This window comes from Delphinapterus leucas, chromosome 10 (genome assembly GCF_059928025.1).
Source record: "Delphinapterus leucas isolate spDelLeu-1000000601 "Yukka" chromosome 10, BTC_Dleu_Yukka2, whole genome shotgun sequence".
In the NCBI taxonomy this organism is placed as follows: Eukaryota; Metazoa; Chordata; class Mammalia; order Artiodactyla; family Monodontidae; genus Delphinapterus; species Delphinapterus leucas.
In genome coordinates this window covers 94977436-94999806 of record NC_143138.1, presented here as the reverse complement: position 1 = coordinate 94999806, position 22371 = coordinate 94977436, and positions in this window count along the sequence as shown.

Genomic DNA, 22371 nt, shown 5'->3' with positions numbered 1-22371 from the left:
GTTGGGCTCCCAGGCCTAATCCTCTGCCCTGGGAGCCTCCCTCCTACTGGGTGGAGCCCAAGCCCTGCCCCTACACCCCAACCCAGGGCCCTACCTCTACACTCGGAGACCCCTTCTGAGACCCCCTCCAAACACCCTGGGCCTAAACCCCGCATACACACCCTCACCCATGGCCCTATCTCCAAACTCCCGAAATCCACACTCCAGAGGACCCCTTTGGATGTGCTGCCTCTCCCATTCCTTGTAGGTCCTAGGCAGAGGCCGCGCCCCACACTTGAATGTTGCCCAGCCTAGGCCCCACACCCAAGGCCTTTCCTGGCTGTGTGGGTCCTGAGCCTAGGCCCCGCCCCACACTCAAAGGACACCACCCCAGCTAGGCCCCGCCCAACCCTAAACCCTGCCCCTGCCTAAGTTCCACCCCCAACCTAAACACCACCCCCAATAGCTAAGGCCTTTTTTTTTTTTTCCTTTTCTTTTCTTTTAGGTCAGGGTGCTGTTTTACCTTCTTGTTAATTCATTAATATAATTAGTTTTTCTAATAAACCTTTTATTTTTCTAATTGTATTTTATTCTCTATACTTTGTTATTGTTCTGCTCCTTTTGGGTTGTTCCCCCCCACCACTTTCTTTTCTTTTTTATGGTGTGGTTTTGTTTTCCCTGTTGCAGTTGCAGTTGTTTCAATTATATTTTTATTTTTCCTAATACATTTTTTATTGTTCTAATTTTATTTTTATTCTTTGTTATTGTACTGCTCCTTTTATTCTTTTTTATTGTTTTTTTTTAATGATGCCATGCAGCTTGCGGGTTCTTGGTTCCCAGGCCGGAGGTCAGGCCTGAGCTCCTATGGTGGGAGCACCAAGTCCAAACCGCTGGACTAACAAAGAACCTCAGATGCCAGGAAATATTAATTGAGGTGAGGCCTCCTGGAGGTCCTCATCTCAGCACCAAGGTCTGGCTCTACCTAACTTCCTGCAAACTCAATTGCAGGAAGCCTCAGGCCAAACAACCAGTAAGACAGGAATACAGTCCCTCCCATCAAAAATTTAAAAAATGAAATGACAAAAAAATATGTTACAGACGAATGAGCAAGGTAAAAACCTACAAGACCAAATAAATGAAGACAAAATATGCAACCTACCTGAAAAGGAATTCAGAGTAATGACAGTAAAGATGATCCAAAATCTCAGAAACAGAATGGAGAAAAAAACAAGAAACATTTAACAAGGATCTAAAGGAACTAAAGAGCAAACAAACAGTGATGAACAATGTAATAACTGATATTAAAAATACTATAGAAGGAATCAATAGCAGAATAACTGAGGTAGAAGAACGGATAAATGAGCTGGAAGATAAAATGGTGAAAACAACCGCCAGGGAGAAGAATAAAGAAAAAAAAATGAAAAGAACTGAGAACAGTCTCAGAGACCTCTGGGACAACATTAAACGCACCAACATTCGAATTATAGTGGTCCCAGAAGAAGAAGAGAAAAAGAAAGGGTCTGAGAAAATATTTGAAGAGATTATAGTCAAAAACTTCCCTAACAAGGGAAAGGAAATAGTCAATCAAGTCCAGGAAGCGCAAAGCGTCCCATACAGGACAAACCCAAAGAGAAACACACCAAGACACATAATAATCAAACTATCAAAAATTAAATACAAAGAAAAATATTAAAAGCAGCAATGGAAAAGCAACAAATAACACACAAGGGGATCCCCATAAGGTTAACAGCTGATCTTTCAGCAGAAACTCTGCAAGCCAGAAGCGAATGGCAGGACATATTTAAAGTGATGAAAGGGAAAAACCTACAACCAAGATGACTCTACCCAGCAAGGATCTCATTCAGATTTGAAGAAGAAATCAAAATCTTTACAGAAAAGCAAAAGCTATGAGAATTCAGCACCAGCAAACCAGCTTTACAACAAATGCTAAAGGAACTTCTCTAAATGGGAGACACAAGAGAAGAAAAACACCCACAAAAACAAACCCAAATCAATTAAGAAAATCGTAATAGCAACATACATATCGATAACCACCTTGAATGTAAATGGATTAAATGCCACAAACAAAAGACACACACTGGCTGAATGGATACAAAAACAAGATCTTTATATATGCTGTCTACAAGAAACCCATATCAGACGTAAGGACACATGCAGACTGAAAGTGAGGGGATGGAAAAGGATATTCCATACAAATGAAAATCACAAGAAAGATGGAATAGCAATACTCATATCAGAAAAAATAGACTTTGAAATAAAGACTGTTACAAGACATAAGGAAGGACACTATATAATGATGATGGGATCAATCCAAGAAGAAAACATAACAATTATAAATACTTATGTACCCAACATAGGAGCACCTCAATACATAAGGCAAATGCTGACAGCCAAAAAACGGGGAAAATACAGTAACACAAAAATAGTGGGGGACTTTAACACCCCACTTACACCAACAGACAGATCATACAGACAGAAAGTAAATAAGGAAACACAAGCTTTTAAATGACACAATAGACCAGAGAGATTTAACTGATATTTTTAGGACATTCCGCCCGAAACTAGAACAATATACTTTCTTCTTGATTGCACATGGACTGTTCTCCAGAACAGATCACACCTTGGGTCACAAGTCAAGTCCTGGAAAATTCAGGAAAACTGAAATCATATCAAGCATCTTTTCCAATCACAACACTATGAGATTAGAATTCAATTACAGGAAAAAAAAAACAACAGTAGAAAACACAAATACATGGAAGCTAAACAGTGCGCTGCTAAATAACCAACAGATCACTAAAGAAATCAAAGAGCAATTTAAAAAAATACGTTAAAACAAATGACAATGAAAACACAATGGTCCAAAACCTATGGGACAGAAAAAGCAGCTCTAAGAGGGATGTTCATAGCAATTCAAGCTCACCTCAAGAAACAAGAAAAATCTCAAATAAACAATCTAACCTTAAATCTAAAGCAACTAGAAAAAGAAGAACAAAGAAAACCCAAAGTTAGTAGAAGGAAAGAAATCATAAAGATGAGAGCAGAAATAAATGAAATACAAATGACAAAAACAATAGCAAAGATCAATAAAATTAAAAGTTGTTTCTTTGAGGAGATAAAGAAGTTGATAATCCTTTAGCCAGACTCATCAAGAAAAAAAGGGAGAGGACTCAAATCAATAAAACTAGAAATGAAAAAGGAGAGATTACAACCGACACCACAGAAATAGAAAAGATCAAAAGAGACTACTACAAGCAACTATATGCCTATAAAATGGACAAACTGGAAGAAATGGACACATTCTTGAAAAATTACAACCTTCCAAGGTTGAACCAGGAAAAATTAGAAAATATAAACAGACCAATCATAGGTAATGAAATTGAAACTATAATTAAAAATCTTCCAACATACAAAAGTCCAGGACCAGATGGCTTCACAGGCAAATTCTAACAAACATTTAGAGAAGAGTTAAAACCTATCCTTCTCAAACTGTTCCAAAAAATTGTGGACGGAGGAATAATACCAAACTCATTCCACAAGACCAGCATTACCCTGATACCAAAACCAGATAAACATATCACACAAAAAAGAAAATTATAGACAAATATGACCGATGAAAATAGATGCAAAAATCCTCAACAAAATACTAGCAAACAGAATCCAAAAACACATTAAAAGGATCATACAACATGATCAAGTGGGACTTATCCCAGGGATGCAAGGATTCTTCAATATATGCAAAAGATCAATGTGATACACCATATCAACAAATTAAACAATAAAAACCATATGATCATCTCAAAAGATGCAGAAAAATCTTCTGACAAAATTCAACACCTATTCATGATAAAAACTCTCCAGAAAGTGGGCATAAAAGGAACCTACCTCAACATAACAAAAGCCATATATGACAAACCCACAGCAAACATCTTTCTCAGTGGTGAAAAACTGAAAGCATTTCCTCTAAGATCAGGAACAAGACAAGGATGTCCTCTCTCACCACTATTATTCAACATAGTATTGGAAGTCCTACGCACAGCAATCAGAGAAGAGAAAGAAATAAAAGGAATACAAGTTGGAAAGAGGAAGTAAAAGTGTCACTGTTTGCTGATGACATGCTATACATAGAAAATCCTAAAGATGCCACCTGAAAACTACTAGAACTAATAAATGAATTAGGTAAGGTTGCAGGACACAAAATTAATGCACAGAAATCTCTTGAATTCCTATACACTAACAATGAAAGAACGGAAAGAGAAATTAAGGAAACAATCCCATTTACCATCGCAACCAAAAGAATAAAATACCTAGGAACAATCCTACCTAAGGAAGCAAAAGACCTGTAGTCAGAAAACTGTAACGCACTGATGAAAGAGATCAAAGATAAACAGATGGAGAGATATACCATGATCCTGAACTGGAAGAATCAATACTGTGAAAAATGACTGTATTATCAAAAGCAACCTACAGATTCAATGCAATCTCTATCAAATTACCAATGACATTTTTCACAGAACTAGAACAAGAAATTTTACAATTTGTATGGAAACACAAAAACCCCAAAGAGCCAAAGCAATATAAAGAAAGAAAAACGGAGCTGGAGGAATCAGGCTCCTGACTTCAGACTATACTACAAAGCTACAGTAATCAAGGCAGTATGGTACTGGCACAGAAACAGAAATATTCATCAATGGAACAGGAGAGAAAGCCCAGAGATAAACCCACGCACAGAGAGGAGCTTCAAGATGGCAGAAGAGTAAGAGTGGAGATCACCTTCCTCCCCACAAATACACCACAAATACATCTACATGTGGAACAACTCCTACAGAACACCTACAGAATGCTGGCAGAAGACCTCAGACCTCCCAAAAGGCAAGAAACTCCCCATGTACCTGGGTAGGGCAAAAAAAAAAAGAAAAAAGAGAGACAGAAGAATAGGGATGGGACCTGCACCAGTGGGAGCGAGCTGTGAAGGAGGAAAGGTTTCCACACACTAGGAAGCCCCTTTGCAGGCAGAGACTGCGGGTGGCGGAGGGGGGAAGCTTCGGAGCCACTGAGAAGAGTGCAGCAATAGGGGTGTGGAGGGCAAAGCGGAGAGATTTCCACACAGAGGCTCAGTGCCGACCAGCACTCAACAGCCCGAGTGGCTTGTCTGCTCACCCGCCGGGATGGGTTGGGGCTGGGAGCTGAGGCTCAGGCTTCAGGTGGATCCCAGGGACAGGACTCGGGTTGGCTGCGTGAACACAGCCTGAAGGGGGCTAGTGCTCCACAGCTAGTGGGAGGGAGTCTGGAAAAAAGTCTGGAGCTGCCGAAGACACAAGAGACTTTTTCTTGCCTCTTTGTTTTCTGGTGCACTAGAAGAGGGGATTAAGAGTGCCGCTTAAAGGAGCTCCAGAGACGGGCGCAAGCTGCAGCAATCAGTGTGGACCCCAGAGATGGGCATGAGACACTAAGGCTGCTGCAGCAGCCACCAAGAAGCCTGTGTGCGAGCACAGGTCACTATCCATACCTTCCCTCCCGGGAGCCTGTGCAGCCCGCCACTGCCAGGGTCCTGTGATCCAGGGACAACTTCCCCGGGAGAACGCATGGTGTGCCTCAGGCTGGTGTAACTTCACGCCGGCCTCTGCCACTGCAGGCTCGCCCCGCATCCGTACCCCTCCCTCCCCCCGGCCTGAGTGAGCCAGAGCCACTGAATCAGCGGCTCCTTTAACCCCGTCCTGTCTGAGCGAAGAACAGACACCCTCAGGCGATCTATACGCAGAGGAGGGTCCAAATCCAAAGCTAAACCGCAGGAGCTGTGCAAACAAAGAAGAGAAGGGAAATTTCTCCCAGCACCTCAGGAGCAGCGGATTAAATCTCCACAATCAATTTGATGTACCCTGCATCTGTGGAATACCTGAATAGACAACGAATTATTCCAAACTGAGGAGGTGGACTTTGGGAGCAACGATATATATATTTTTTTCCCTTTTTCTCTTTTTGTGAGTGTGTATGTGTATGCTTCTGTGTGATTTTGTCTGTATAGCTTTGCTTTTACCATTTGTCTTAGGGTTCTGTCTGTCCATGTTTGGTTTTTTTTTAACTAAAAAAAAATATTTTTTCTTAATAATTTTTTATTTTATCTTGTCACTTTCTTTCTTTTTTTTTTTTTCTCCCTTTTATTCTGAGGTATGTGGAAGACAGTCTCTTGGTGCTCCAGCCAGGCATCGGGGCTGTGCCTCTGAGGTAGGAGAGCCAAGTTCAGGACACTGGTCCACAAGAGACCTCCCAGCTTCACGTAATATCAAACAGTGAAAATCTCCCAGAGATCTCCATCTCAACGCCAAGACCCAGCTCAACTCAACGACCAGCAAGCTACAGTGCAGAACACGCTAGGCCAAACAACTAGCAAGACAGGAACACAACATCATCCATTAGCAGAGAGGCTGCCTAAGATCATAATAAGGTCACAGACACCCCAAAACACACCAATACACGTGGACCTGCCCACCAGAAAGACAAGATCCAGCCTCATCCACCAAAACACAGGCACTAGTCCTCTCCACCAGGAAGCCTGCACAACCCACTGAACCAACTTTAGCCACTGCGGACAGACACCAAAAACAACGGGAACTACGAACCTGCAGCCTGCAAAAAGGAGACCCCAAACACAGTAAGTTAAGCAAAATGAGAAGACAAAGAAACACACAGCAGATGATGGAGCAAGATAAAAACCCACCAGACCAAACAAATGAAGAGGAAACAGGCAGTCTACCTGAAAAAGAATTCAGAGTAATGATAGTAAAGATGGGCCAAAATCTTGGAAATAAAATGGAGAAAATACAAGAAACATTTAACAAGGACCTAGAAGAACTAAAGAGCAAACAAACAATGATGAACAACACAATAAATGAAAATAAAATGCTCTAGAAGGAATCAGTAGCAGAATAACTGAGGAAGAAGAATGGATAAGTGACCTGGAAGGTAAAATGGTGGAAATAACTACTGCAGAGCAAAATAAAGAAAAAAAGAATGAAAACAACTGAGGACAGTCTCAGAGACCTCTGGGACATTAAACGCACCAACATTTGAATTATAGCGGTTCCAGAAGAAGAAGAGAAAAAGAAAGGGACAGAGAAAATATTTGAAGATATTATAGTTGAAAACTTCCCTAATATGGGAAAGGAAATAGTTAATCAAGTCCAGGAAGCACAGAAAGTCCCATACAGGATAAATCCAAGGAGAAACACGCCAAGACACATATTAATTAAACTATAAAAAATTAAATACAAGGAAAAATATTAAAAGCTGCAAGGGAAAAACAACAAATAACACAGAAGGGAATCCTCATAAGGTTAACAGCTGATCTTTCAGCAGAAACTCCGTAAGCCAGAAGGGAGTGGCAGGACATATTTAAAGTGATGAAGGAGAAAAACCTACAACCAAGATTACTTTACCCAGCAAGGATCTCATTCAGATTTGACAGAGAAATTAAAACCTTTACAGACAAGCAAAAGCTAAGAGAATTTAGCACCACCAAACCAGCTTTACAACAAATGATAAAGGAACTTCTCTAGGCAGTAAACACAAGAGAAGGAAAAGACCTACAATAATAAACCCAAAACGATTAAGAAAACGGTAATAGGAACATACATATCAATAATTACCATAAATGTAAATGGACTAAATGTTCCAACCAAAAGACACAGACTGGCTGAATGGATACAAAAACAAGACCCATATATATACTGTCTACAAGAGACCCACTTCAGACCTAGGGACACATACAGACTGAAAGTGAGAGAATGGAAAAAGATATTCCATGCAAATGGAAATCAAAAGAAAGCTGGAACAGCAATTCTCATATCAGACAAAAGAGACTTTAAAACAAAGACAAGAGACAAAGAAGGACACTACATAATGATCAAGGGATCAACCCAAGTAAAAGATATAACAATTGTAAATATTTATGCACCCAACAAAGGAGCACCTCAATACATAAAGCAAATACTAACAGCCATAAAAGGGGAAATCGACAGTAACACATTCATAGTAGGGGACTTTAACACTCCACTTTCACCAATGGACAGATCATCCAAAATGAAAATAAATAAGGAAATGCAAGCTTTAAATGATACATTGAACAAGATGGACTTAATTGATATTTATAGGACATTCCATTCAAAAACAAGAGAATAAACATTCTTCTCAGTGCTCATGGAACATTCTCCAGGATAGATCATATCTTGGGTCACAAATCGAGACTTGGTAAATTTAAGAACGTTCAAATTGTATCAAGTATCTTTTCCAACCACAACGCTATGAGACTAAATATCAATTGCAGGAAAAAATGTGCAAAAAATACAGACACATGGACGCTAAACAATACACTACTAAATAACCAAGATATCACTGAAGAAATCACAGAGGAAATAAAAAAATACCTAGAAACAAATGACAATGAAAACATGATGACACAAAACCTATGGGACACAGCAAAATCAGTTCTAAGAGGGAAGTTTCTATCAATATAATCCTACCTTAAGAAACAAGAAACATCTCAGATAAACAACCTACATGTAAATGAATGAAATTAGAACACTCCCTAAAACCATACACAATGGGCTTCCCTGGTGGCGCAGTGGTTGAGAGTCCGCCTGCCGATGCAGGGGACACAGGTTCGTGCCCCGGTCCGGGAAGATCCCACATGCCGTGCAGCAGCTGGGCCCGTGTGCCATGGCCGCTGAGCCTGCGCGTCCGGAGCCTGTGCTCCGTAACGGGAGAGGCCACAACAGTGAGAGGCCCGCTTACCGCAAAAAAAAAAAACAAAAAAAAACCCATACACAAAAATAAACTCAAAATGGATTAAAAACCTAAATGTAAGGCCAGACACCATCAAACTCTTAGAGGAAAACATAGGCAGAACACTCTGTGACACAAATCACAGCAAGAGCGCTTTTGACTCACCTCCTAGAGAAATGGAAGTAAAAACAAAAATAAACAAGTGGGGCCTAATGAAACTTAAAAGCTTTTGCACAGCAAAGGAAACCATAAACAAGACAAAAAGACAACCCTCAGAATGGGAGAAAATATTTGCAAATGAAGCAACTGACAAAGGATTAATCTCCAAAACATACAAACAACTCATGCAGCTCAATATCAAAAAAACAAGCAACCCAATCCAAAAATAGGCAGAAGACCTAAACAGACATTTCTCCAAAGAAGATATACAGATTGCCAACAAACACATGAAAGAATGCTCAACATCACTAATCATTAGAGAAATGCAAATCAAAACCACAAGGAGGTATCACATCACACTGGTCAGAATGGCCATCATCAAAAAATCTACAAACAATAAATGCTGGAGAGGGTGTGAAGAAAAGGGAATCCTCTTGTGCTGTTGGTGGGAATGTAAATTGATACAGCCACTACGGAGAACAGTATGAAGGTTCCTAAAAAACTAAAAATAGAACTACCATATGACCCAGCAATCCCACTACTGGGTATATACCCTGAGAAAACCGTAATTCAAAAAGAGTCATGTACCAAAATGTTCATTGCAGCTCTATTTACAATAGTCAGGATATGGAAGCAACCTAAGTGTCCATCAACAGATGAATGGATATAGAAGATGTGGCGCATATATATATACATGGAATATTACTCCACCATAAAAAGGAACGAAATTGAGTTATTTGTAGTGAGGTGGATGGACCTAGAATCCGTCATGCAGAGTGAAGCAAGTCAGAAAGAGAAAAACAAATACCATACGCTAACACATATATATGGAATTTTAAAAAGCCGTACTGATGAACCTAGTGGCAGGGCAGGAATAAAGACGTAGACATAGAGGACGGATTTGAGGGCACAGGGGAGGGGGAAGGCGATGCTGGGATGAAGTGAAAGAGTAGCACTGACATATATATACACTACCAAACGTAAAATGATGGCTAGTAGGAAGCTGCTGCATAGGAGATCAGCTTGGTGTTTTGTGACGACCTAGAGGGGTGGGATAGGGAGGGTGGGAGGGAGGCTCAAGAGGGAGGGGATATGGGGATATATGTATACATATAGATGATTCACTTTGTTGTACAGCAGAAACTAACACAACATTGTAAAGCATTTATACTCCAATAAACATGTGAAAAAAAAGAGAAAATATGGGGCAATCTAAATAAATTATGTAAATTACAGGTTGCTCAGGGATTTGGAGAAAACAATGGCAGTGGTACACAATCCGTCTTTCAGACAATTCTGCTCTTGGTATCGGTAGGCAGCAGTGTTAGGTATGTGAAAACATGATGGAAGAACACATGCCAGCATGTAAAGGAGGCCAGGATTCATCCCTGTGAATGGAGCTGTTCAGAGACATTACTATACATTCACATGAGGCATATTCAGGAAAAGGGAGATTGCTTTGACCAAAACAGAGTTAGTAAACCAGAAGCAAACTGCAACTGATCCTAACAAAGTGAACAGTAATGGTGGAAATATCAGCAGAGGCTAAATTATGAGGAGCTTTGAATATTAACTTTAGACTTGCTTATATAGTTACAAACGCTCATGGTATATGTCATTTTTTTCTTTCAACTTTGCATATAAAAGTGATACAAGCTCCTAATGAAAATTTCAATCAGTAATTAAATGTATAAATTTTAAAAAATCTATTTACATTTATTTCTAAGAGGTAACTGTTTTAATAAAATACAGCATAGCCTTCCAAACTTTGTCTGTACATACACATGTACATATGTAAACACATACTTATTTTCTCAACTAAATTGTGTATCCACTCTAAAATCCCTCATAGCTTGCTTTCTTATTTGACAATCCATCTTGGGGATTTTTCTATGTTAAGCCAGATAGATTTTTCTCTTTTAATAGTTACATAGTATTCTGCTTTGCAGATATAGCATTACTGATTCAACCAAGCCCCTGTTGATTGGCATTTGAGTTCACTGATGATTTTGAATAGACAACAAAAACTTTAAAGAAAAGAAACTGTTTAAATATAACCATTAAAATATCTCACATACTAAGAGTGGTAATTGTTTTTTGATCTAGAATAAAACATCCTACTGCACAGATGAGCTGTCCACTCTGAACATCCATACAGACTTGTATAGAATAACGTTAAAAATTTAAAGCAATGTACCAGAAGATGATTTACAGAAGGAATCTTTAACTTTTTTCTAATCATAGATTTCCTCTAAAAATCAGATCAAAATCTGATTGTAGTATTTTGCATTCAACTTCAGGGGCTGAACCTCTGAAATTGATAAGTGGAGAACATCATGTATTATAGAGAGCCAGGACTCCAGATAGTGAAAATAGCTTATTATTGCAAGTGCTTAATTATGGTAGCAACAATTAGAATAAGGGGGAAAAGACTGATGAGATATCAAGGAAAACTATCAATACAGCTTGATAACTAATTGCAGAAGAGTAAAGGGAAGTGTATACTCAAAAGTGGTTTCAAGGTTCTGATTTGGGGTGAAATAATGATGGTTTTAATTGTCACGTGACAGCTTTTTCACATCAGAAAGAAGACAGAAAGAAAGACAGAAAGACAGGAAAAGGAAGGAAGGGTGGGAGGAAGGGAGGAAGGAAGGGAAGGAGGAAAGAAGGGAGGGAGGAGAAAGGGAAAGAAAGAAAGAAAGAAAGAAAGAAAGAAAGAAAGAAAGAAAGAAAGAAAGAAAGAAAGAAAGAAGGAAAGAAAAAGGAAGAAAGGAAGGAAGGAAGGAAGGAAGGAAGGAAGAAAGGAGGGAGGGAGGGAGGAAGGAAGGAAGGAAGGAAGAAAAGAAAAGAAAAGAATACCTCTAATGTCACTTGGTCAAGAAAAGTGGGAAAGGTAGTTACATGATTAAGGCAAATTCATATTAAAAGAACCAGGACCCTACAAGAATCTGATACAAAGGGGTAATACTGCTACACTGAACGGAAAGGCTTTCCTTCCAAGGAGACACTTTTATTTACCTAAAATATCAAGATGCAATAGAATCCTCTTCTAGCAAGTACTGTGAACCATTAGGTTTCAGGGAAGTCAAACAAAGACAGTCCTACAAACAAAACCTGCATTCTTCGAAGGAAGTGTAAATTGAGACAAGCTGAAAAGGAACCATTTCACTGAACTCAGGGTATCAATAATTCACAGGTAATGATCAATAACTGGCCACCCTAGTTGATGTGTAAATCAAAGCTGTACCACACAGCACTCCATTGCTCTTCATCAGCATTTTTATACATTATAACGCAACTTTTACTCTGTGCTTTCAATAATCAAATCTGCTGATATGAGATCTGATTGCAGTTTCTAAGAACAGAAACCCATGGTGGTTCTAAATTATTAAATGCAATTTTAAAATGCAAAATGTTCATTTTTCTTCATCCAAAAAAACCCTTACATACCATGTTGATAGCAAAATGGATGGTATTAAAGTTACAAACTAATGATTAAAATCACAAAAGCAGATAGAATGGACCTGATTCTGGTTATTATGAGGAGAATGTTAAGGAGATGGGGCATGGAGGGCTTTAGAGTTTATGGCTCATCACCATTTGCTGGAAACAAGCAATCAATAGGGTATATGACTCTGACAAAGATGGGAAACATTTTGAGCCATTATTTTCACCCTCTCTCACAGATGAACGGGATATGAGCAAAGAAGTGTGGGCTTGTATATTTTCCAATGACTCACAAATTTAATAAAAAAGAAAGAAAATCCATTGATCCTTTTTATAGGTCCTAAAGTATGGATGTTCATAGATAGAATTGCAAGAAATAAAGCATCACATCTTTACTCACTACTTTAATTGCATGCTTCTAATAGCACATTTGTTTGAATCAATTTTTAGACTGCTACTCCTTTTAGTAGTATTTCCCTTCCTCACTAGCAAGATTCACTATGGAAAAATATTAACTATTTCTCAAGTACGTGCTATACTATAGTATGAAAAGTCTCCAAAGGTGTTTTGGGGGGTAGAAATTGGTTTAAACCCAGCATGTCTTATCCTATCCAATTGCTCTTCCTTACCTCCCACTAACTCATAAAGTCAGCAATGAGGTAGTAAGAGCTGCACCCAGAAAGCTTTCTCCCAAAACTGCCATTAGGCTACCTAGTAGAGCAGGTCATATGGTAACATGTCCTCACATCTTTTGGAGACAACTATTAAAATACCCTCAGAACAAAAGAAATACGCTTGTGTTTTGAGAGCAATCTTTTGTATGAGATTAAATTACAGAACCCACCCAGTAAAGGCAATTTCAGTGTAAGCAAACTTAAGCTTGGTGAGCTTTTCCAGGTGTCTGAGGTACCACAGGGCACTTCTGATAGCTGGGGCAGGGGGCGGGGGCAGATCAATGTAATACTGTGATGCTAGAGAACTGTCCACAATACCGCCCTTTCTTCTGACACCATCTAAAGAGTCTGGGCATTTCCCTAATCACCCTCACTTTTGACACAAATTACAAGTTCAGAGATCCCCAAGACCACCCGCAAGTTCGATAATTTTCTAGAAAAACTGACAAATATCACTGAAAGCTATTATACTCACAGTTATAGCCTATTACAATGAAAGAATACCAATTAAAATCAGACAAAGGAAAAAATGCAATTGGTAGAGTTTAGAAGGTCTCCAAACACGGATCATCCAGCTGTCCTTTCCTGGTGAAGTCATGGACAGTGTTAACTCCTCTCATCAATGACGTGTGCTAATAGACATGAAGAATGTGCATTCAGGAAAGCTCACCTAAGCTTCGGTTTCTAGAGTTTTAACTGGAGCTTAGTCACAGACCCAGTTGACTGTCTCCTGGAGGAGTTGGTCGGGGTTATTCTATAAAGGACATTATTAAGAAACTGACAAAATTGAAAGATGCACTGTAGATTAAAGGATTATATTCATGTAAATTTATAAAGTTGATAACTGTACTATGATGTGAAAATGTAAGAGGGTAACCCTATTCTTAGGAAACACACACTGACATACTTAGCGATAAAGGGTCAAACTATTATACATGTGTAACTTACCCTAAAATAGCTCAAAATATGTGCATATGTATATATGTATATATATAATTACTTACATATATACTGTGTGTTTATATAGATACACATATATACATATATGTGTGTGTGTATGTGGTGTGTGTATGTATGTGGTGTATATGTGTGTGTGTATATATATACACAAAGACATATATATGTTATAACATGTTAAAATATATATGTGAGAGAGAGAAAGATGGAGAAAAACAGGAGGAGAGAGAGAGGGAGATAAAGAACAGATGGCAAAGCAAATTGGCTAGAGTGTTAAGACAGGTAAAGCTGGGTAGTCTGTGTAAACAATGATTCTCCTTCATACTATTTTTATTATTGCAAATTTTGTAAATTTGAAACTATTCTGAAATAGTAAAAAATAGTGAAAAAAAACCCATCTAAAACTGAACAGAAAACACTGCTCCACCTCCAATCCTGTTTCAAGATGAGCCTACAAAACATTCTTGTATGAGTGAGGCTTTCAGTTGCAGGTAATGCTGAAAACTCAAAGGAGCTCACACACTAAATGGAAATAATAGAGAACAGGAGCAATGTCAGGCACTTTGAATCTATGGATTCCAACTATGTCACACAACTCCATCTCTGCCTTTCTTAAATCCGTTTTCCTCTTTGTTATCTTCACTCTTTCAGATACTCGAAATCCTTGTGGTAATAAAGGTGTTCCCCAATGACTCTTAGATTCAAGTGATTCTTACAGCTAGTGATTGCAGCAAAAAGATTCAACATATTTCCTAATGATTCCAGAAGAAATAAAAATTAAAACGAATTCTCTAGGTTTTCAATGGTTTTGCACATATTAAACACCGAGGATTAAGCACCATGGACAGTGTGTGGTACTCTGATTAGCCAGGTCTGAGTCACATGACCACCTGTGAGCCATGGGGGTTGGGGACTGTGGGTGTCAAGCATGCAGAAACCACCTGATTGACAGATGGAAGAGTGGTTTCCAAAAGAAAATAAGGAGTTCTGTTACATACAAGAATAGGCAAACAATAAAATAAGAAAATCCCCATGACCACCATTCAATGAACTTTACTATGCTATCACACTTCATGTTCCCCTACCTCTTAACACCTTTCCTCACAGCAGCGTCTTTTGTTGAATCTAAGAGGCTTTGTATCACAAGGCTGCCCACAGCGAGCACTCAGGGTCTACTTACACATTCAGTAAAGACCCACTCTGTGAACACAGTAGGCTCGGGGTCTCAGCAGGAGCTGAGGAGTAGGCCAGCCATTAACTCCACAGGCAGAAGCACTTGAGCAGTTCTTCCCAGTGAAATTTATGACATTCACGAATCCACAAGCACTCTGAGATTTTTCCTCTTACATGGGCAATCTATAAAACCAAAGCTTCTGGATGAGACCTGCAGGTAGTTTATTTCAATTTAAAGTTGTATTCGTTTTAACATGTATTAAATTTATCACACAATGAATGCATAATATATGAATATTTAATGAGCATTCAAAATATATTTAAACTATCAAATATTCATAAATAAATATCCATATACTACCAGAAAAACAGAATACATTTGCCAAGAGAGTTGATATCCTTTATTTGGGGGACTGAGATATTCATCTCAATACTATAAGGATATAAACTGATTTAAACAAAAACAACTTTTTGAACTTAATGTTATCAATGAAAAAAAATGTTGCCTTCCATATCAGTAAACAAAGAATGTTGCAGCCTCAAGTCATTACATTACAGCAGCCTGAGGGTGAGCCCTGAGGGAACTCAGGATAGAAACAGGATGTCTGCCATCTACCAGCCAACTGCTACAGCCACCCCCTGAAGGTGCATCCTGAGGACACTCAGGATGAGAAAGCACAGGACTGGCCCAAGATAGTTGAGATGCATATCAAAGGAATAATCTCAATGAGCCCTGGCATTTGCATGTTCCCATACACAGAAAAGCACTAAATTCCTTAACTTGAGATACCTGGTTTTCTTTAATTAACAGTAATCTTTTCATATTCCAACTGCCTGGTCTTTGTTGCAAAGTCCTGTATATCCTGGCTTCTCCCTTACCTGTTCTGAGCGGTCTCTCAGAGCTATCTGAGATGCTGTGTCCCCAGCTTAAGTCCTCAGTTTTGTCCACCAAATAAAACATAATTCTCAACTTTTAGGCTGCGTGTTTTTTTCAGTTGACAATGTTAACATGACACTTTTGTCAGATAAAAAATAACTTAAAAACAATCCTTGTAGAGTCTATTGTTTGCTGGCAGCAAAGCCAAAGACTTGGTTCTCAGCTAACTAGTAAAATAATTTTCCAAAGGAGAAACTAGTAAAATAGCTTTCTAAATGAAGAAGTACCAACTCTAACCTGCAGTGCAATAATGTGTTTCTTCTTTCCACAAGAGAGCATTTAAAATGAAATCTCTACCTAAATGCCAGTCATATGATAACAGTCACTGGCTTTATAAAAGTAAATGTCCAAATACAAGATAATTTTTTGTTTGTTTTTGTTTTTTTGCGGCACGCGGGCCTCTCACCGCTGTGGCCTCTCCCGCCACTGAGCACAGGCTCCGAACACGCAGGCTCCGGACGCGCAGGCCCAGCGGCCATGGCCCACGGGACCAGCCGCCCCACAGCACGTGGGATCCTCCCGGACCAGGGCACAAACCCGTGTCCCCTGCATCGCCAGGCGGACTCTCAACCACTGCGCCACCAGGGAAGCCCCTACAAGATAATTTTTTAGGTCACTATCCATCCAGAACCAGGGAAACAAAATTATTCCTATCTCCAATTAAAATATTTTTTGTCTCAAACATTTCATATGGAAGTCCACAAAACAACAGGGTATAAGTGGTAAAAAGATAAATAAATAAAAATAAAAAATTTGTGGTTAAAAAAAAGGCAAATTTTCCTACATCACAATTAGAGCCATGTTTATTTTTCCTCCGTCTGTAACTACAAAATTAAAGTATATATTCCTGCTTTCCTTTTCTCCATTTTACCTAAGCTCTGGGGCAGTAAACAGGAATATTTGTGGAACTGGGGAAGTATGGAAAAAAAAGACCAATCTTTGATATTTTTCTAGCCAGTTCCCATATCCCATATCCTGAAATTAATATTTCACCTGCTGCTCCGTTCTACATCTGCAAGACTTCAGAAAGATGCTCACTGATAACTTCTAGAATGGAGATACAGGGTGAAAAGAGAAGGATAGAAAACGTCTGACAGCTGTGACTTGCTACAAATGGAATGGTGGCTCATCCAGAAGAGATTAAATAATTTCAATTCAATAAATACTTATTTTACTAGACCTATCACTTATATGCTATGTTCAAAGTCCCCTTGTAGCTAAATAATGCATTTGCTCAGGCAAAGGATACCAAGCTACTCTGTAACCTGGTTTACTTATTTCATGGTTCGAGTCATAATCTAAAATTATTTCAATTACATAAATATATGTTTGTATCTTCCACACAAGCTATGCCCTGTAAATGCAGAATCTTCTCTGTTTTGTCCTCTCCTTTCCCCTGGGTGCCTGTCACCTAGTGGCTGCTCAGTAAATATTTGTTGATTAAATGAAGATAAGGTGTTTAAGAATTAGGGTATACCAATAGCTTTAATAAGTCACCCCCACATCTCAGTGGCTTAACCCCAAAATAGATTTACTCCTGGGTCACATAAGAGTCCAAAGCAAGTCAGTGGGGATGGTAGACACCCCATCATCCTCAACATACAGCTGCTGATTTTTTTGTTTTTTAGGAAATGACATCCAGCTGGCAGATGCGGGGGGGGTGGGGGTGGGGGGGAGCAGAGAGATAGAGAGAGTTAAAGGCACTCCCTCTGTTAAATTATCTAGGTAGAAGCAACTCATGTCACTTGTGATTTTTATATAGAAATATAGTGATTGAAGCTTGCATAAGGGTTTCTTAGAAATAAAATAACCCAAATAAAAAAAATTGTGTTTTGAAATTGAAACTATATTATTTTATGCACTCATATATAAGGACTTCTTCAGGTAAGTTTTTGCTCCATTTAAAATAAATTTGATGGAAATTCTCACGGTTCAATGCCCCCCAAAACAATCATACTCTACCTTTTAATATGAGAAGGGTTCTATTTACTGAATACAATTATCCTCTATTAATACAACACTGTTTAATTGGTTATATTATAATCAGCATTTCTGACATAGAATAACAGAATAATTTTGTTTCTATTAACAACTTAAAATTACTTTGCATGATTATGGTAGTTTCCTTTATTTATTTCATTATTGGCATCAATTATAAGAAAGGCTCATGGTAAGTCCAATAAAATGTGAATCCTAAATTTCAGAACCTAAACTCCCAATATGTTTCTACCATACTGTGGTATTCCTAAAAGGTTTCATATTAAAAAAAAGTAAAATAGATTTACAAAGTAATGTTTTAAAGTCCTATAATTTTTAGAGGACACTCACATATTACTTCATATGATCCTTACCAAAAGCTTGAGTTAGGTGGCATATACAGGTGGAACTTATTTCCCTGTGTCCATCTTAAAAATTAGGAAAATTTTGCTCAGAGAGAATAGATGATTTGCCCTATACTTCAGCATGCAACTGTGAGTTAGCTATTATTGTTTGACAAAACACCCTAAAACTTAGTACCTGAAATAAAAAATGTTTTGCTCCTAATTCTTAGGGTCGGTAATTTAGTCTGGGCTCAACTAGGTGATTCTTCGGAGCTTGGCTGGGATTACTCATACATCTGCAGTCACCCATAGATAGGTCAGGAGGTATCGCAAAAAAATGCACTCATGTGATGTGTATGTACTCTTCTTTGCTGTTGCATACATCAGTAGCTCATTTTGCTTTATAGTTGCTGAGTATTCCATATATGGATAGGTTTATCCATCTGTCTACTGATTTACATTTGAGTTGTTTCCAATTTGTGCAAGCACCTGCATGAATGTATGCTTTCTTTTCTCCTGGGTAAATATCTAGGGGTGTAATGGCTGAATCATATAGTGGATATAATTTTAACTTTTTAAGAAATTGGCTAACTGTTTCCAGTACGGTTATATGATTTTATATTCCCACAAGCAATGTAAGAGAATTCTGTTTGCTCCATATCTTCCCACTTAGTTTTGTTGATATTTTCAAAATTTTAGACATTCTAATAGGTTCACAGTAGCTCTTCAATGAGTTTTAATTTGCATTTTCCTAATGATGTTGAGAATCTTATTTGCTTATGTGCCATTCACATATTATCTCTGGTGAAGTGTCTATTCATATCTCTCACCATTTTTAATTTTCTTGTTTGTCTTACAGTACTGAAATTTAAGAGTCTTAATATAATCTGAATACAACTATTTTGTCGATATTTGCTTTTAAAATATACAAAATTATTTGTTTCTCCCAATCTGTGGCTTCCCTTTTCATCTTTGTAGGAATGACTCTTGAATAAAGTTTTTAATTCTGTTGAAGCTCAAACTGTTGAGTTTTTCTATTGTCATACTCACTATTTACATCTTATTTTAAGAAATTTTTGCCAAACTTAAGGTCACTAAGATTTGCTCCTATGTTTTCTTCCAGAAATTTTCTACTTTTAGTTCTTAAATATATCTACAATCCATTTGAGTGCACTATTGTTTATGGTGTGAAACTGTAAAGCTACCCACATCAATAATTATATTTAAGTAGTCTAAAAGCTCCAGATAAAAGACAGAGAGAATCAGACTGAATGAAAGAATAAGAAAGAATTATATATTGTCTATAAGAAAGGAAACTTAATTATAAAGACAGAGAGATATATTAAAAGTAAATAGAAAGATAGAAGATATACCACATAACTAAGGGGCTGTGTAAATACCAAACAAAATAGATTTCAGGAAAAAGGACATTACTAGAGATAAAAAAGAATATTCCATAATGATAGAAGCATCAAATTATCAACAAGACATAACAATTCTAAATGTGTATAGACATACTAATAGGATTTTGAAACATATTATGCAAAACCCAACAAAATTAAAAGAAGCAACAGATAAATCTGAAAACACACTTTCAAATTTATATGAAAATTCAAAGAACCAAATATAGTCAAAAAAATTTAAAACAAAAGTACACATTTGGATCACTTAAACGACCTGACATAAGACATACTATAAAACTACAGCAGGGCTTCCCTGGTGGCACAGTGGTTAAGAATCCGCCTGCCAATGCAGGGGACATGGGTTCAATCCGTGACCCGGGAAGATCCCACATGCCGCGGAGCAACTAAGCCCGTGTGCCACAACTACTGAGCCTGAGCTCTAGAGCCTGTGAGCCACAACTACTGAAGCCCGCATGCCTAGAGCCCGTGCTCCACAACAAGAGAAGCCACAACAATGAGAAGCCCGCGCACCGCAATCAAGAGTAGCCCCCGCTCAACACAACTAGAGAAAGCCCGTGTGCAGCAACGAAGACCCAAGACAGCCATAAATAAACAAATAAACAAACAAACCCAGAAAACTATAGTAATCAAGACAGGGTGATATCTGCAAAAGGATACACATAAACCTCAATGGAACAGAAAAGAGACCAGGTATATCCACACATATATTATGAAGGTACTTGACAGAGTGTCAGGGTAATTCAATGGAGACATGATAGTAGTATTCATCAAATGGTACAACAACCAATGTCTGCATGTCAAAAAATGAATTCTGAAAATAACCTCCAACCATACACAAAAGTTAACTCAAAGTGGATGTCAAAATAGTACTTCATATGTGCAAACATTGTCATTTATCCTATTAAATACAGATCATTCATCACTCCAGTGAAGATCATTCGGCTTCTTACTGGCCAGGTAATTTGCTATCCCTCCAAGTTTGTGGGAAAATGTACTGTTAGGTCTGTCTTCCCAGCACAAAATCATATTTGTGAGGCGCTATGTTTATTCATTACGACAAAGTCTAAAAATGTTTCTTTTGAAAATGTGGGTAAGTTAACCACAAAATCTTTTATTCATTTATATTCTACTGTCACTAGTGCCTTTTATTTAAAACAGACTTTTTTTTTTCAGTTGTTTATATATATATTTTCAGATTTTTTTCCATGATAGGTTATTACAGGATATTGACTATAGTTCTCTGTGCTATACAGTAGGTCCTTGCTGCTTATCTATTTTATATATAGTAGTTTGTATCTGTTAATCCCACACTCCTAATTTACCCCTCCCCCTGTCCCTTTCCCCTTTGGTAACCATAAGTTTGTTTATTACTTGTAGATATTTTGACAAAAGTCATTCTGACTGATATGAGGTGATACCTCATTGTGGTTTTGATTCGCATTTCTCTAATAATTAGCGATGCTGAGCATCTTTTCATGTGCCTGTAGGCCTTCTGTATTTTTTAAACCATTTTATATGTAAGGAAAAATTGTGCAGGTAGTATAGAGATTTCCATATACTCCTCTCCCCTCTCAATTTTCCCTGTTATTAACATGTTGCATTAGTGAGCCATATTTGTTAAAATTAATGAACCAATACTGACATATAATTATTAACTAAGGTCAATAGATTCAATTTTACTTTTTGTGTTTAGTTCTATGTGTTTCAACAAATAATGTTATTTATCCACCACTACTGTATCATACAGAATAATTTTACTACTCTAAGATATTTTTACTGTTTCCATAGTTGTCTTTTACAAGATACATCATGTAACATTTTCAGGCTAACTTATTTCACTTAGCAATATGCATTCAAGGACACTCCTTGTCTTCTTGCTGTTTAATAACATTTCTTTTAGCACTGAATAATATTCCATTGCACAGATACACCAGAGTTTGTTTATTCATTAACTTACTGAATGAAATCTTGGTTGTTTCCAGGTTTTGATGATTATGAATAAAGCTGCTATAAGCATTCATGTGCAGGATTTGGTGTGGTCATGTTTTCAACTTAATTAGATAAATATCTGGAATAACAATTGCTGGAACATACAGTTAAAACTATGTTTAGTTTTGTAAGAAGATGTTAAAGTGTCTTCCAAAGTGGCTGTACTGCTATACATTCCCAACAGCAATAAATGGGAGTTTTGTTGGAGGACATTCCCATCAGCATTTGGTCCTGACAATTTTTTAGATTTTAGTCATTTTAATATGTTTGTAGTGGGGTATCCCATATTGTTGCTTAAGGTTTCAGTTCTCTAATGTCATATGACGTTGAACATCTTTTCATATGCATATTTGTCATGTGTGTATCTTCTTTGGGGGGTGTCTGTTCAGACTTTTAGTCCATTTTTCAATTGGGTTATTTTCTTATTGTTGAGTTTTAAATATTCTTTGTACAATTTTTTAACAAGTTCTTTATAAGTGTTTGGGAAATATTTTTTCCAGTCTGTGACTTGT